Consider the following 17,348-nt stretch of genomic DNA (forward strand, 5'->3'; position numbering starts at 1 on the left):
CAAACGACACAAAATAAGGGAATTTTATGCATTTAGTATAGCATTAGAACCTGCTGTATACACTATTAACTTTTTTTGGAGAGGAAGGTGGATGTGTGGGTGTGAAAGACACCATAGGGGCTTTCCATAAACCACGTGGTCATTTTTTTGGGACTTCTCAACCCCCAACACCCCCCCCCCCCCCGGCTGGTCATTAGTCCATACAAATTTTTTTTTTCGTCCATACAAAATGGTCATTGGCCGAACCCCCCCCCCCTTCCCCCCTCATGACCACGTGGTTTATGGACAGTAGTATGGGACAAATATCAAATCCTCGCTCCAGTCGACTTTTTAGAATCCATTTAGGTTCCATATGAACTGTACAAAATTTCAGCGCAATCGGTGAAACTATAATTTAGCGCAAGCGGTTCAAAGTTTTCATAGGATTTACTATGGGAAAAGTTACACTTTCAGATAAAAAATCCCAGAGGTCGTCCCTTGTCTCCTTAATTCAAATCGATCAATGTGTCTTGTAGAATAATCAATTATGAAACTTTCCTTCGAAGACCGCAAAACAATTGGATGCTTGTGGAAAAAGTTATTGATTTATTACCGATTAGTGATCCAATGAGCGGCTTTTTGTTTTGTTTTATAAGCAGCACTGTAGCTGCTGCCTTGGCTGCTGCTGTTTCTGGGGGTGGTGATGCCTCCCGCCACCCCATGTAACAACGGCAGCAGCAGTGCTGCTGATAAAACAAAATAAAAAGCCGTTCGTTGGATCACTAATCGGTAATAAATCAATAACTTTTTCCACAAGCATCCAATTGTTTTGCGGTCTTCGAAGGAAAGTTTCATAATTGATTATTCTACAAGAAACATTGATCGATTTGAATTAAGGAGACAAGGGACGACCTCTGGGATTTTTTATCTGAAAATGTAACTTTTCCCATAGTAAATCCTATGAAAACTTTGAACCGCTTGCGCTAAATTATAGTTTCACCGATTGCGCTGAAATTTTGTACAGTTCACATGGGACCTAAATGGATTCTAAAAAGTCGACTGGAGCGAGGATTTATTTTTTCCATACAAGCGTGTACCATACTAATGGACAGCCCCTTATACAGGGTGTTAGGTTCATGAGTGCAAACTTTTTAAAGGGTGATAGAGGACCATAAATGGTGAAAAAAATTGTTCTACGCATATGGTCAAATCTCAACCGTTACGTAGTTATTGAACTCCCCATGTTTTTGACTCTTATTGCCTTAACTGGCTATAACTTTAAAATGGCCAAACTTATCGCACCTTTTAAACCCTTATTCGAAAGATTATTGAATTTTCTATCAAATGGCATCTTTGAACCGATCGGTTTAGTTAAATAACTAAGTTTTCTAGATCAAATAGCCTAAAAGTTGTGTGTTTTAATTTGTTTTTGTCAATTATCTTTGAGAAATGCGTAATAAATTAAAATTCTTTCTATGGCAAAGTTGTGGTCCCTGTTTCACTCTACAATTCGTTCTTTGACATCAAACTTCTATCTCTTATCGTTTTCTTGCAATTTCGATTTAAACGTCGCATTTCAGATCAGAAATTTTCAATCGTCATGGTAAGCACTTTTTTGCGCACTTTGCTGCACATTTAAATCAAAATTGCAAGAAAACGATAAGAGTTAGAAGTTTAGCGTCAAGGAACAAATTGTAGAGTGGAACAGGGGCCACAACTTTCCCAAAGAAAGAATTTTAATTGATTACGCATGTTTTAAAGATAATGGACATAAACAAATAAAAACACACTATTTTTAGCTATTTTGCTCTAGAAAACTTAGTTATTTAGCTAAACCAATCGGTTCAAAGATGCCATTTGATAGAAAATTCAATAATCTTTCGAATAAGAGTAAAAAAACTGCGATAAGTTTAACCATTTTAAAGTTATAGCCAGTTAAGGCAATACGAGTCAAAAACATGGGGAGTCCAATAACTACGTAACGGTTGAGATTTGACCATATGCGTAGAACAATTTTTTACACCATTTATGGTCCTCTTTCACCCTTTAAAAAGTTTGCACTCATGAACCTAACACCCTGTATAATAGTGTATGCTTTGCTGAACATTCAGTGTTCATTCCATTCATGAGCGCACTGCGATTAGACGGATTCAACCAAGCAGGCAGCGCTGCTCTCGACCCCTTTCTATCATCGACAGCCGCTGAGGTAAGACGTGTGTTGGGTGGTTCCTTTTCGGTGGCTATTTAACTTCACACAAGATCTACCATTTAGAACTTTGGTTCATATGATTAGTTGGCAATTTGGTCGCTAGAGGGACCATCAACAATTTGATGCTAAATTGCACTACAGGAAAGATATCAGGTTGTCAAGCAAACGTTACGATATGCGACAGCTCAAGACCCTGATAATTTGGAAGGATAGTGTCTTCAGGAAAGTGGTTGGGAACGCCAATAACTTACTGACGATGAGTTGCGAAGTTCGAAATTCCTCCACTGGGCGGCGCTAGTGAGCAAGTAAATTTTCAAAACCTCATATCTCAGTTCTGCCACTAGGCGGCGTTTACCGTTTTTTTCGTCTTTTTTCGATTTTTTTGGCGGATTTTCGGCTTGGAAAAACTAGTGTCGCTCCCCCTATAACTTAGAAAGTTGGTGTCTTCGGAAAAGTTGATCAGAATGACATGAATCTACATAAAAATAAACACTTGTTTCAAAATTCTGCCACTAGGAGGCGCTAGTAAACTTGCAAATTTTAAAAATCTCATAGCTCAGAATCCCGATAACTTAGGAAGTTGGTGTCTTCGGCAAAGTTGATCAGTATGACATAAACTTACATAAAAATAAACACTTGTTTCGCAATTCTGCCACTAGGCGGCGCTAGTGAACATGGAAATTTTAGAAATCTCATAGCTCAGAATCCTGATAACTTAGACAGTTGGTGTCTTCGGCAAAGTTGATCAGTATGACATAAACTTACATAAAAATAAACACTTGTTTCGCAATTCTGCCACTAGGCGGCGCTAGTGAACATGCAAATTTTAGAAATCTCATAGCTCAGAATTCAGATTACTTAGAAAGTTGGTGTCTTCGGCAAAGTTGATCAGTATGACATAAACTTACATAAAAATAAACACTTGTTCCGCAGTTCTGCCACTAGGCGGCGTTTACCGTTTTTTCGTCTTTTTTCGATTTTTTTGGCGGATTTCCGGCTTGGCAAAACTAGTGTCGCTCCCCCTATAACTTAGAAAGTTAGTGTCTTCGGAAAAGTTGATCAGAATGACATGAATTTACATAAAAATAAACACTTGTTTCAAAATTCTGCCACTAGGAGGCGCTAGTAAACTTGCAAATTTTAAAAATCTCATAGCTCAGAATCCTGATAACTTAGGAAGTTGGTGTTTTCGGCAAAGTTGATCAGTATGACATAAACTTTCATAAAAATAAACACTTGGTTCAAAATTCTGCCACCAGGAGGCGCTAGTGAACTTGAAAATTTTAGAAATCTCATCATCAATAACTTATTGGCGTACTCAACAACTTTCCGGAAGACACTATCCTTCCAAATTATCAGAGTCTTGAGCTGTCGCATATCGTAACGTTTGCTTGACAACCTGATATGGTTCCTGTAGTGCAATTTAGCATCGAACTGTTGATGGTCCCTCTAGCGGCCAAGTTGCCAACTAATCATATGAACCAAAGTTCTAAATGGTAGATCTTATCAAGCCCTAAAACTTTGCCGAAGAAAGTATTGCGTTAACTCTTAACACACCCGAGATAATAGGCCACACCCCCAATATGCCGAAATCCCATAAGCTCTTAGTCTCCTATAACGCTCACCCCTGTCTAGTACGAGTTCGTTTAATAGGAGTCCGTTTAATAGGAATTCGTTTAATAAGAGACTCGACCGTAATTGTGGGTGATAAAATTGAAATACTACACGGAGAAATCAAACTACCTAATTTTTAGGTCGATTTTACTCAAAGCTGAGTATATCGAGTAAACTAGTTACCCAAAATTAGGTTGTTTTCCCTCTTTCCCCCACCGATGTTGTTAAAAACAAACAGAGATGCGTCTACCCAATGGGGGTCCTTGAGCCCAATAAGCCAATTTTGAGTAAATGTAGGTATACTCAAATTTGGGTTGAATGAGGGGGAGTCTTGGGTTGAATTTACCTACTCTTAAGTATATTTTTTGCTGGAGGTAAAGGCAATTTACCTAGTGTGAGTTTAATCGATTTACTCAAATTTGGCTTATTGGGCGGAACTATGGGATTGCGTCAAAAGAACTCAATTTTGGGTAGTTTGGTGGTTCCGTGTACCGATACTATTTTCCACCAGCTCAGTAAGATACGTCTGCACTAACCGGTATCTCGATATCGACTAGGCTTATTCGTGACATACAAATACCATTTTATTTTTATTTGTATTTGTATATGAATATATATATATATATATGAATATAAATATATATATATATATATATATATATATATATATATATATATATATATATATATATATGAAATTAAAAATTACTGAATACTCGGTACTGTTTCTACAAAGTATTCAGTAATAATTTGACGAGCAGCTCAGTGATTTTTGACATTTTGTCAGATATAACGTAATACCGAGTAATCGGTAGTTGAACTTGATTACCGAGGTGATCACCGAGAGCTCAGCTGTTGAGAATTCGGTAATTCGATAACTGAGCTCGGTAATAAAAGTTAAGTGTGTAGATGTAAAATTTACTGCACTGATTATTCACGTTAGAACCAAAAATATAAATTTTTGATTCAGGAAGTGTTAATGCATTTCAGATATTCATTTGACATCCGTATGCATTAATGCGGTGCGGGGCTTATTGTAGCAGAAAATAACCTTATGATGTAAGTGTAAGTCCAGGCATTCTTGAAATGGGTCGTTAGAAGTACAGTAGAGTTATCACCCTCCATCTCCAGGACTAAAAATGTTCACGTCTATACATAAAAGCAAATGGCAAAAATAAACGCAAATGTTTTTCTTCCATATAAGCACTGCCGGCTAGTGGGCAAAATCTTTTTCATTCCATAAATTTCCGTTTAGAATTTGTATGGTCTCACCATTCTTCAAAATTGGCATGGTCTCAACATTCTACAAAATTGTGAGGTTACACATTTGTGTGTATTGCTGTATAAATGCTTACGGTTGTATGGATCGCATCGCTTAACAAAGTGAATTCTTGATCTATACAGCCATCAATACCTCCCTACTAACAAAACTCCTTCTCGTGACAACTGTGGAGGGTCCAGTAGTACATACAACCTCTAGTTGCAATGATTGTCGAACTAACATCCCTTCCCTTCCTTTCCCCGGTTGGCCGTTTGAACGTGGCTAGCGCCGTTATTGACCTAATAAAGTTTGAGCTCTCGAAACATGTACATTGAAAATGGTGGCAAATCCCTAGCCCCAAACCATTGGTTCTCTGCAGTTTCGCTAGCCCAGGTCCATCACAGAGTAGCAACTACGAAGTGTATGGTCACCAATGCTCGTGCTCGATCTGTCTTAAATTTTGAGAAAATCTCAGAAAGCTGAGAACTAAAAAAGCAGTATAGTAAAAAATAATTCAACTTATTTTTTAAATTCTAATGTGCACTTCCAAATCAAATATTAAACCATTGTGTTTTATTAATTAACAGGTGTAGTTAATCGCGGCGATTCATTCAGAAAAAGAAGATCAAGAAGCAACAGTCTTGCACCAACTAGTCCTATGCTTGCCCCAGAAGAGGTGCTTCCACCAAATAATGGACCAATTGATTCGTTTTATGTAGCTATGATAGGTGCAGCAGGTGTGGGAAAAGCGGCCCTGTTATCTCAGTTCCGGTCTTCTGAATGTATCAATGCATATGATACACGGGGTAAGTGTTTTTTTTTTCTCTCGAAATAGTGACAATAAAAGTAATGCTATAATATTTATTTTTAGAATCTGCAGGGCAACAAAATATTTCCATAATATTGAATGGAGAGGAATCAGAACTGAAAATATACACCGATAGCACAGGGAACAAGGTAATGTGAGAATTGCGAGTGATGTATTCGCCCCATAAATCCTTCAAATTTCGATACATCACACGGCATGATTATCGACAATGTGAGAATTGATCAATTCCCCAGGGTTCTGTCAACCGGTTCTAGAACTGTCTAGTGGCCAATACAGTTTATGGCATTTGACATTTCATCGACAATGCGAGAATTGACCACATTTTCGAGGACCTAGAAACCGGTTCCGGGAACCGATTCCGTTACCATGTGGACAATGTTATTCCCAGGAGTAGACTTTAACATTGTTGAATTCTCTATGAAATTCTGCAAACTTTGATGTGCCAGATGGCAAGGTCATGCGAAACGCGAGAATTGGCCACATCCCCGGGGCATCGGGAACCGATTCCGGAACCTCAAAGAGGCAAAACCTGCTTTTGGTATTTGACGTACCCACTGATGTATTCGCATCGAGATTCTGCAAATTTTTGTATACCGCATTTAGTTCACTACTGGACTGCAAACTGCGACTTTATAAGTGCGAAAACGTAAATAAAAGTGCGCGATTGCATCAAATCAGGTTGATGTCTTCGGCGCACTATTTCTTCAATCTATGGAGAACAAGTGCTCTGAAGACACCGAGTTGATTTGATGCAATCGCGCACTTTTATTGGCGTTTTCGCACTCGTGAAAACTAGTGCGATAGTCCAGTGGTGAACTAAATGCGCTATATATCGCACAACATGATCATAGAAAATGGGAAAATTTACAGAGAACACATTTCCGGGTTCCCGGGACCATCAGGTGTAATGTGTAATGTCATTTCAAGATGCTGGCTCGATAACTGATGATCCATGAAATTTTGCGAATTTTGATGTGTCACACTTCAAGTTCATACAAAATGCCTGTATTGGCCACATTGCAGGGGTCCCGGTAAACGGTTCTGGATTACTTTTACTACTACTTTTTCTGGTGTCTTCAGCTCTTCAAATGAGAGAAATAACTGTGAAATCGTTGAGCCAAATCCGGGACAATATGACCCGAACACCTTAAACCCGAACACCTTAAGCCCTTTTGATACGACCAATGTTATCGGTCAATATGATGATGATGATGATGATGATTGTGTACCCACCATCAGCGCAAGGATTACCTATGGCTGCAGAGTCATACCGGCTGTTCGGGTTCGTTTGGAAGTTGACCATCAATGTTAACTTCTTTTCCCGATCAGCCTAGATAGCTGTGTAGTGTCGGTAGCGGTTGTCTCAATTGGCTAAGAATAACACTACGGACCGCCTGATCCAGTGGTAAGAGTCCACTAAACAGGTGACCCCTAATTCATGGTGTTATGCGGCTTTATGCTTACCGTGCCAAAGAATGAATGGTTAGGGGGGTCTAATAAAAACCTAACCACAAACGGAGCCTGTGGAGAATTAGGGCGTCCTCCACAGTATTACGCCCTTACTGCGCTAACCGGAGCAATGGTGCAGTGGACCTTGCGTTTCTCCGAGATAATCAGTTGCCCTTCTTAAGTCTCGAATTTGAGGCTAAATAAGGGCGGGGTTATTCAAATGTTGTTAATTAGCTTACATTACTGCCTATATGGTTTCGCTTAATACGTTTTCGCCATTGGCGTTTTTCAATTGACACCGATTTGGTTCGTCGTTGATGTTTCCTTTTTGTGCTGTGATTGTGAAGAGTGTAATCCTGTCTAGTTTGGGTAGTGGCTACGACAAGGCAACCTCAGATCAATTTTCAGCGTAAAAAGCGTATGTAGCCCAAGTGGATCTACTTCAAAAAGTTCAATTTCATAGGGTAACTTCTGTATAGGTTACCTTGTGAACCCAGCTTTGCTTTTTTCATTATAGATGAACTGTCGTGCCTTGAGCATGCTATATTTTAGAATAACGTTAACAGTATGTTTCAACCTTTCCTTATTGATGCCTTCAAGCAAGCTCTTGTTTTCAGCATTTTTTCGCTGATATTGGCATCTGAAGTAACTCAAACATCGGTTTGAGATGCTTCACTATGATGGAATACTTAGGTAGTACAGTTCATGGTTAACTTAACATAGAATTGCACCTAACCCAAATCTGCATGAGCAGAATTTGTCATGAGTTGACTGATTGGCATGTGTCAGATGAGGACTCTCCATTTGACCTTTTTGGACTTTGGAGTGTTCCTTCGCAAACTTTGCGTATTCAGGTGTCCCTGCTCAACAAGCTAGGGAACCTGTAATAATAGGTTGCGAACACATTTTATGGATAACTCGCTTCCATTGCTACTCCAAGAGAGTTTCATTATGGTTTTGTTATTACAACGCCCTTCATTGTGGTATACCATAGCTACTGCTTTGAAAGAAGCTTGTCCTCTGCGGTCTGTGCGGACCGAAAGAGGTATTCCTGAATGGAACTCGGACTTGTTCAAGTTCTAAATATCTTCGGATAAACCAGTCTTTTGTATAGCTACGAATCTTTAGTTTCTACCCCGAGGATTGTAGCTATAGAATCGATTTAGTGGGCACTTAAAAGCTCTGCTTACTTCAAATCTCCTGGAACAAATGGGGCTCTGTCCTATTTTTCTCCAGAGGGATTTGAGTTTTTCAAACATGTTTTGAACTCTTGTAGTTTTCTATTGGGTATTTTCATGGCGTGAAATTGCTCTGTAGTTTTTTCCCGAAAGGGTGCGTGCGTTGTAAAAAGAAGGAATAAATTCCAGATTTATCTGGTTACGTCGTTCTTTCTGAAATGCTCGAAACGCATTGTCGATTATCACATCTGTGATGTTCGTCTGGCTAACATGCCTGTTCATGTGAACTCACATGTCTCCCAAAAATTTTGGGATGTCCACAGTGACTCTTTTACACAAAGTTGTATACGTTTTCAAGAAAGCACTCGCTCAAACGTAGTTTTTGCTTGGGTGATTTCTTGAATATTGAGGATGCTTTTGATGACGTGCCTTTCTATGTCATATTGAAAATCGCATGACGTCGCAAGCTACCTCCAATGAGCTATAGGCTCTTTTTACGCTTATGCGTTTTACAGTGTCCTTTTTAGGGCACTGATTAACCCCGTTGTGGTATGAGCTATGAGCTCTCGTTGCGCTTATGCGTTCATTCCCTCTTCTAGGGCACCCCTTCCTATTTCATCACCTTTCCCTTTCCCAATTCCCATCCCTTGTCCCATTCTCCCTCAGGTAAATGATGAAATAGGCTCATATGTATGGCGATGGCACAAATGTCCCAAATGGAGGATAACGTGCCTCTGGAGCCGGCCTTCTGATACCTGATACCTTAAACCCGAACACCTTAAGCCCTTTTGATACGACCAATATTATCGGTCAATATGATGATGATGATGATGATGATTGTGTACCCACCATCAGCGCAAGGATTACCTATGGCTGCAGAGTCATACCCCGGAAGGGAATGATCTACCTGATGGTTTGTTGTAGCAGGGTAAGCTAAATTTACTGGAGACCTTCGGAAGACAACACGATGGTTGCTATCTCGTGACAAAGTCTGGCCACCCCACGAACATTAGTCCAGAAACCAGTTCATTTAGCTACCTTAGGCTACCCCTCCCAATATCCCAAGTAACATGTAAATTAATTATATTTATTTAATTATATAGTTAACCAATTACCTGATTTTACCTGAAACAATAAATATTATGATTATGATACATATTATTTCAATTGAGCTACATTACAATTACAACTTTATTTACCTGAACAGCGCTGAAAAAAAAAGTTATTTTATTAAAGTTGAAGTTAAAATCCAGCAAATAACACTGAAACAAATGATGTAGGGTCTGGGACCATTTGGGCAGGAGCACCTATTTTGGGCACTTGCTGCTATAACTCAGTCAGTTTCAAATCAATTGATATGAAATTTTGTACATGGCTAGATACTGTGCGTATCTTACCGTATTCCAAAAATTATGTCAATTGACTGAAAAATTACTGAGTCACAGCAGCAAGTGCCCAAAATAGGTGCTCCTGCCCAAATGGTCCCAGACCCTATTAGTAGTGAAAAAACATACAAAAATAAAAGTACAGAAAAATAAACCAAATTTTGATCTTATAATTTTCTAGCGTTTAAAACAAATAAAGGTGGAAAATTACGAAATCAAAATTGGTTATGGTAGATCTTACGCCGTAACGCACCATTATAAGGTGATCTACCCACGTTACGGGTTATATTATCGGTCAATATGTATATAAACCAAGTTTTCAACAAAAGATAAAAGTCACTAAGTCTCAAAGCTATAGAAAATCAGGATCAAAAGATATTGCGCTTGAAAAGTACGGCTTATATTGATCCTAACACCGAAGTTTAAGTCAGATTTGAAATGATTATTTTATGATAAATAAAAGGTGTTTTTGTGTGCAATATTTAGGAAAGGCATATAACCTGTTGCGCAATCGTTGATAAAGACAGTTAAATAAGGATATCATATTGTTTTTATGATCAGAGCAATTTTCAGCTACTATGGAGTCCACTACATATTGATTAAATACCCAAGTACATAGCTTTGTTTTCTGCGCGCTATCTTAGGCGTCATGCTGAAATGTTGCCTGCTGGGAAGCTGGAGGACCACTGTTAAAGTTGTGCAGTCTCAATTTTCAACAAAATGAGTGTTTTGTTTTCAAATTCCTTTTTCATGTTTTGTCAAAATCCTTTGTTGTAAAGTTCCTTGCAATACGTTTCGTGAGATTTTTAAGGTGAACTCAATGATTGTTCGAAAACGTAACTCACTGCTATATCGAAGACTGTCAATAAAAACATAAGCTACGTTCTCTTCAATGTTCACTCTTCTGCCAAGTTATTACGGGAACCATCACGGCTCTTCCATCTTGGGCGTATCCCAAGCCCTACCAAGAATCTTAATGCCAAAGAAAAACTAAGGGTGGGTAATGTCTGAGACATAACCGCAATGTTGACGTAGGACAAAGGCTGGAATGAAATTCTGACTTTTATATATTAAAATGGGCCCTTTCATTTGAAGTCTTACATCTGCTGATTTTTCGGGTCATTGCTGTCCGACCTTCGTAAATAAATGACTAACGGATTTATCACATAAAAGGCCTATACAATGTATACTGGCAAAATTAAAATCGGCGGGGTGATGTGTTGATTAAAGTTGTTATATGATTCATTTCACTGAACGCATTCATAAGATGTTAATTAGTTAAACCTTTCGTAACTCGCGTAGTTGGCCATCACTTGGGGGTTGAGCATTATTTCATTTTGAAGATAAATGTTCAACCGTTGTTTGAAAGAATTTTCGTCGAAAAGATAAAATGATTATAATATTGAAAGGCGTTAAGCTATAGCTTCCCAAACATCATATTGCGATCGTGGATTAAAATAATGACCAGTTTCACTATTGCTGGCAACGATGCTCTGTCTTTTGCTTTTTGGTTGCACTACATCTCGATCGATGTTGGAAATTATCTAATTAACTCTTGAGGATTCATTTTCGATGGTCCTGAAAAGAACCGGTTTGAATAATGGACGATTATGATGCATTCACCATGCCATGCAATGCGTGTTGGTTTTCTCTGCGGAGAATGCTGGACGCCGTCGAAAATTGGCTCACCGCTCCGCTGCCATGGATGCGATTCCTGGTGCTATCATTAGCACGATAGCCGAGAGTAGTCGCTGAGTTGGTGTGCTGCTGCCTTGCTGGATGTGACATCCACCGCCAACCTTCTTGACTGAGCCAACGAAAATGACGAAAGAAAAAAGAGAACACTGATTTTATATCCCTAGATTAGCAGATGAAGCTCCTCCCATTTGGCTGGCTTTGCAGTTTATTCCGTTTGCATGACCCGTCCCGCATGCTCCAGACGCTTCAAACGATTAATCAACCAAAAAATGAGAAAATTTTCATTGAACGGCTGAAGTAACCAAAATATTGGATGGTTGCACCACACTTTTCTCGTTCGGTGGAATGAAATTATCTAATAGGCTCCTAAAGGCCTATCTCAATTTCTGCATAATTCGATCAAGCATTGATTAAAACGACATGTTTACTAATTTTTTAAGTATTCCTATTAGGTAAAGCCCATAAAATATATTTTCAAAAATTTTAATAATTTTTGCAACACTCCTTGTTTAGCACTAAATTTTGGGTAAATTTTGTTTACCGTGTATGTCAAACAGGAACATTTATTGTCAAAAGTGAGCCAATGTGGTGTCTTTTGCAACCCGCCGTTTCACTTTCGTTACGTCAAGGTTGACCTCGAATGTCAAACAAGACCTGCTCATCATTATTTTATTTTCAAGTTTATTAACTATTCTTTCTGTTATTGTTTAAGTTCGGAAAAATTACCATTGAGATCAGAAAAGCATGCTCTTTCGTGTTATGCAGCAAAACCGGGGAAATATTTTTCATTTTAGGACCCTATTCACAACTCTTGAGGAATAATTTTTGGTGGTCCTGTAAAGGACCGTTTGATTGATTGACGATTTTAGGAAGGAAGTGGCATGAATTCACCATGCCACGCAAGGCGTGTTGGTTTTCTCAGTGCTGAATGATGGACGCAACCTGAAACTGCCCCGCCGCTTGCTGCCGTGGATGAGATTAATGACCGTCTTCACTCTTGCTGGCAACGAAGTACACCTTTCTCGATCAAGGGTGGAAATTTCTCCAAGTAACTCTTGAGGAATCACTTTCGATGGTCCTGAAAAGGACCGTTTGAATAATGGACGAATTTGATGAATTCATCATGCCACGCAATGCGTGTTGGATTCTTCCGCGCTCAATACTAGGCGTCGTCGAAAACTGGCCCGCCGCTTGCTGCCGTGGATAAGATTCCTGGTGCTATCAGCCGAGAGTCATCGCAGTCGATATGCGGCTGCTTGCTGGAGATGACATCCTACCTCCTTGGCCGATCCAACGAAAATGAAGACAGAAAACAGAGGGCACAGCTTTTATACCCCTAGATTAGCATATGCAGCTCCTCCCATTCGGCTGGTTTTTCAGTTAATTTCGTTTGCATGACCCGCCCCTCATGCTCCAGACGCATCAAACGATTAACCAACCGAGAAAATTTCCATTGAACGGATAATGTAACCAAAATATTAGATGATTTAGATCATTTTAATTTGAAAAATGTTAGAATTGAAAAACTTTTCACGCAAAATGGTCCGGATATGATAATGCGTTGCCAAAGTCCACTGGCGGTCAAACTCATAACTCTTTTGGAAAGATTTTATTTGGTCCTGAAAAGGACCGTTTATATTCTGGACGAATTTGACGAATTCACCACGCCACGCAATGCGTGTTGGTTTTCTCCATGCTGAATGCTGGAAGCCGTCGTAAACTGACCCGCCGCTTGCTGCCTTGGATGAGATTTCCAGCCGAGCCGAGCCGTCGCTGGGTTGGTGTGTGCTGCTGTCGTACTGGAGGCGCCACCAACCTCCTTGACTGATCCAACGAAAATGACGAAAGAAAACCGAGGACAAAGCTTTTATACCCCTGGATTAGCAGAAGCTCCTCCCATTTAGCTGCCTTTCCAGTTTATTTTGTTTGCATGCCCCGCCCGCGTGCACCCAGACGCTTCAAACAATTAACCATCCCAGAAATGAGCCAATTTTCATTGAAAATGGTCTTATTTGGAAAATGCGTTGTGGAATTCCAGGTGGAATCATTAGTGGCCGGCTTTATCATTGTTGCTGAGCCATCAATCATTCAATATTTCACTTTTTTGTTGCACCACGCTTCTCCCGATCGATGATATTAAGCCTGGAATCTGGAGAAAATTACATGAATTCACCATTCCACGCAATGCGTGTTAGGTTTCTGCGTGGTGAATGCTGGATACCATCGAAAATTGCCCGGCTTCACTGTTGCTGAGCAACGAGTATACACGCTTTTACTATTTGGTTCCACACCACTTTTCTCGATTTATGGATGAAAATAATCCGATTTATAACTTCTGAGGCATCATTTTCGATGGCCCTGATAAGGACCGTTTGTTCATGAATTCACCATGTCAAGCGATGCGTGTTGGTTTTCTCCGCGCTAAATGCTGGGCCCCCGAAAACTGACCCACTGTTTGCTGCTATGGATAAAATTAATGGTCGGCTTCACTTTTGCTGAGAAGCGGAGCTGTCTTTCACTTTTCATAACTCTGTAGCTAGGTGGTGCGAATTGAAACGGTTTTATTTTTCAAGCTAGCTAACACACACCTACACACTCCCGGCACATAGCTTGTAAACACGCACGAGCGTTCAATTTTCTTGCAACCACCTCTCTCAGCGCGGTTGTCAAACACGCCGTCGCGACGCTGTTCGGAAATGGTAAACATGATCAATCCACCATTATTCCAATTTTGTTCTCGTGCTCAAAGTTTATTATTTTCCATTCGCGATGGGAATTTTAATAGATAGTTGTTACAAAATTAGCCAAAATAGGTTCAAAACAATGTTTATCCTTCTCCTCGCTTTCCAACGGCTTGACAGCGGCAAATGGAGATATCGTGACAACAGTTTTGATTATATTCGCAGCACCTAGATAACAATACTCTTCAATCAATCACACAGGTTCAAAAAGGTTTAACATAACCTCTATCTTCAATGTTTGGCTCCCGATGTTTGGCTCCCGCTGTAAGAGCATTTTGAGTCAGTCCGCGACACTCAGCTCTGTAGGAAAGATTTTCTGTGGTCCTGAAAAGGACCGTTTGTATTATGGACGATTTTGATGTGGTCCTGCCAGGTTGGTTTACGCCGCGTTGAATTCTGAATGCCTTCGAACACTAACCGGCAGCTGGCTGCCGTGGATGAAATTCCTGGCCGAGCAGAGTCGTCGCTGTGTTGGTGTGTGTTGCTGCCGGGCTGGAGGTGACACCAACCACCTTGACTGATCCAACGAAAATGACGAAAGAAAACAGAGGGTACAGCTTTTATACCCCTAGATTAGCAGATGAAGCTCCTCCCATTTGGCTGGCTTCCAGTTTATTTCGTTTGCATGCCCCGCCCCACATGCACCAGACGCTTGAAACGGTTTATCAACCGGGAAATGAGAAAAGTAACCAAAATATTGGAAGATTCAGATCATTTTAACTCGAAAATGCTATAATTTAACAATGTTCCACTAAAAATGGTCCGGATAGGATAAAGCGTTGCTAAATTCCGGATGGAACCATTGGTGGCCGGCATCATCATTGTTGCGGGGCCATCAAGCATTCAATCGTTCACTTTTCGGTCACACCACACTTTTCCTGTTCGATGGAATGAAATAATTATCTGATTCACAACTCTTGAGGAATAATTTTCGATGGTCGTGAAAAGAACCGTTTAAATATTAAACGATTTTTAACAGAAAATGACATGAATTCATCATGCCACGCAATGCATGTTGGTTTATTCCTTGTTGAATGCTGAACGCCGTCGAAAATTGGCCCGCCGCTATCAGCAATGCGCCGCTGTCACTCAATCCAAATCGAGGCCCCGAGGAAAGAAAAGCGACGCAACTCGCAAATTCGTCCGTCACGGCGGGTCTTTCTGTGGATTTTGCTGCTGCCTCTGCCACCACCGTCGATCAATCCAATTTTCGAAACACTTCCTTGGTCTGCCGCGTTAGACGGTTAGAAGGTGAATGTGCAACAGCACCCTTGCCAACAACCACCGACACAACCGACACGGCCGTCAAAGAATAATGAGCGAAAACGCAAACGAAGAAAGTGGGCAGCTCTCGATCGATGCGTTCACCTCGAGACGACAAAGGCAAATGAGGGAAGATGCGAAGAAGCAGTAGCTTTTATATTCGAGGGAGCATCCAAAATTTGCTCGATCGTGATTGGCTGGAATAAACATGGGTTCACTTTTCCCAATTTTTCAATAGTTTGTTATTGATAAACAGCAAATATTATTATTGGACATAATTGGTGTAAAGATTTGCAATCGATTGGTGCCAACAAGAAATGGCTGAGTTATTAACGCTCAAAATCTCCACTTTGAACATAACGCGGCCGATTTCTGAAAATCTAGAATGACACCCGGTATAGAAAAGAGAGACGTAGTCCTACGTCAAAACCAAAATTTCTTAAGGCCGCACGGGACGACGTGTAATTTTTGCTATCTTTTCTCTCTTTCTAACAATTTGCCTCGCGATTTTGAAAAAGGAAATGTCAATTTCTACTGCACTGCCGTAGCTGAAACTTTAATCGATTGTGCACCGAAAGTGAGCAAATGAACGATCAAATTTCTAGTCGAAAATATGAAGTAGAAGTTGAGATTTGCATCTTTTTAACAACAGAGCAATGGCGGACGATTCAGCCACCGTACCGTCCGGCCTTAATCCCGCCTGATTTGGGCGTGTTCGAACAAAAACCTACTGAGAATCTTTATACCAAGGCCTACAAGATGTAGCCCCGCCTCACTTGAGCGTATGCAACGCTTGGGTGTGTGAAAGAATTGAACCCCACCATCGACGCCATCATCATCCTCCCCATCATCATCATCGTCACCATCATCATCTTCATCGTCTTTGGAATTTAGCACCAAATTCTCCAAAACAAATCACCCGCTTTGTTATTGAAGTGTACCTTACTTGGGCACAGTGAACCCTAGCCGGGCCCCGGCCACGGATGTTTATTTAAATTATAACCCAACATTTTTTTCTTGAAGTCAAAACAAATCGAGTACAAAGAAGTCAGGCGCCCTATGTGGTCAATACGGTGTCTCAATTTCAGAACATTCCAGCTAAGGTTCACCTGAGTTCAGAACCATACGCGGCCAATTCGGCGGCTTGATTTCGAAACAAAAATAAACAATCTTTGTTCCAGCGCGATCAATAGGATTTCGCGGTTCCATATCATTCTTTCGGGTTCAATACTCATCGTTGTCCCAAGCGTAATCGAAATTGCATCACCACCGGACGATGATGGGTTATAAAAACTAGGTCAGTTGTAACGGAAAAAAAGTTTTGCGAAACACTACAAATGCATTGTGCTCCCGATGGGTACCACAATGTAGACAACTGCTAAAAGAACCCTACAAATGCGCATTTTATTTTCCGCATCGAGTCCCACATTTCAAAGCTAGTGGGATACGAAAAGTAAAATATAACGAATACATTGGAACCTTACAAATGCACATTTTATTTTCCGTACCGGGCCCCACGTCTGGGAACTTAGATACGCAAAATAAAATGGAACATTACAAATGCACAAAACACAAACATGCAACACATAACATAAATTGTGCCCAGTTATCCAAATAGATCATAGATCCAAATAGAAGTCCGAACCCAGGATGACGAGGTTTCATTTTTGTTCTTGGTCCATCAGTCAATCCTGTAATCGTATTTCTTCTGGCGGATTGCCTTTTGTTTGCAGCGTTACTTG

General features: G+C 40.3%; 1 protein-coding gene across 1 annotated transcript in view; it reads right to left on the reverse strand.

Moving 5' to 3' along the window:
• LOC134288992 (uncharacterized) overlaps nucleotides 1-17,348 on the reverse strand; it is a 232,276-nt gene that overhangs the window by 49,066 nt on the left and 165,862 nt on the right. The gene's annotated exons all lie outside the window — the stretch shown is intronic.

The sequence above is a fragment of the Aedes albopictus genome, chromosome 2, assembly GCF_035046485.1.
Source record: "Aedes albopictus strain Foshan chromosome 2, AalbF5, whole genome shotgun sequence".
NCBI classification, from domain to species: domain Eukaryota; kingdom Metazoa; phylum Arthropoda; class Insecta; order Diptera; family Culicidae; genus Aedes; species Aedes albopictus.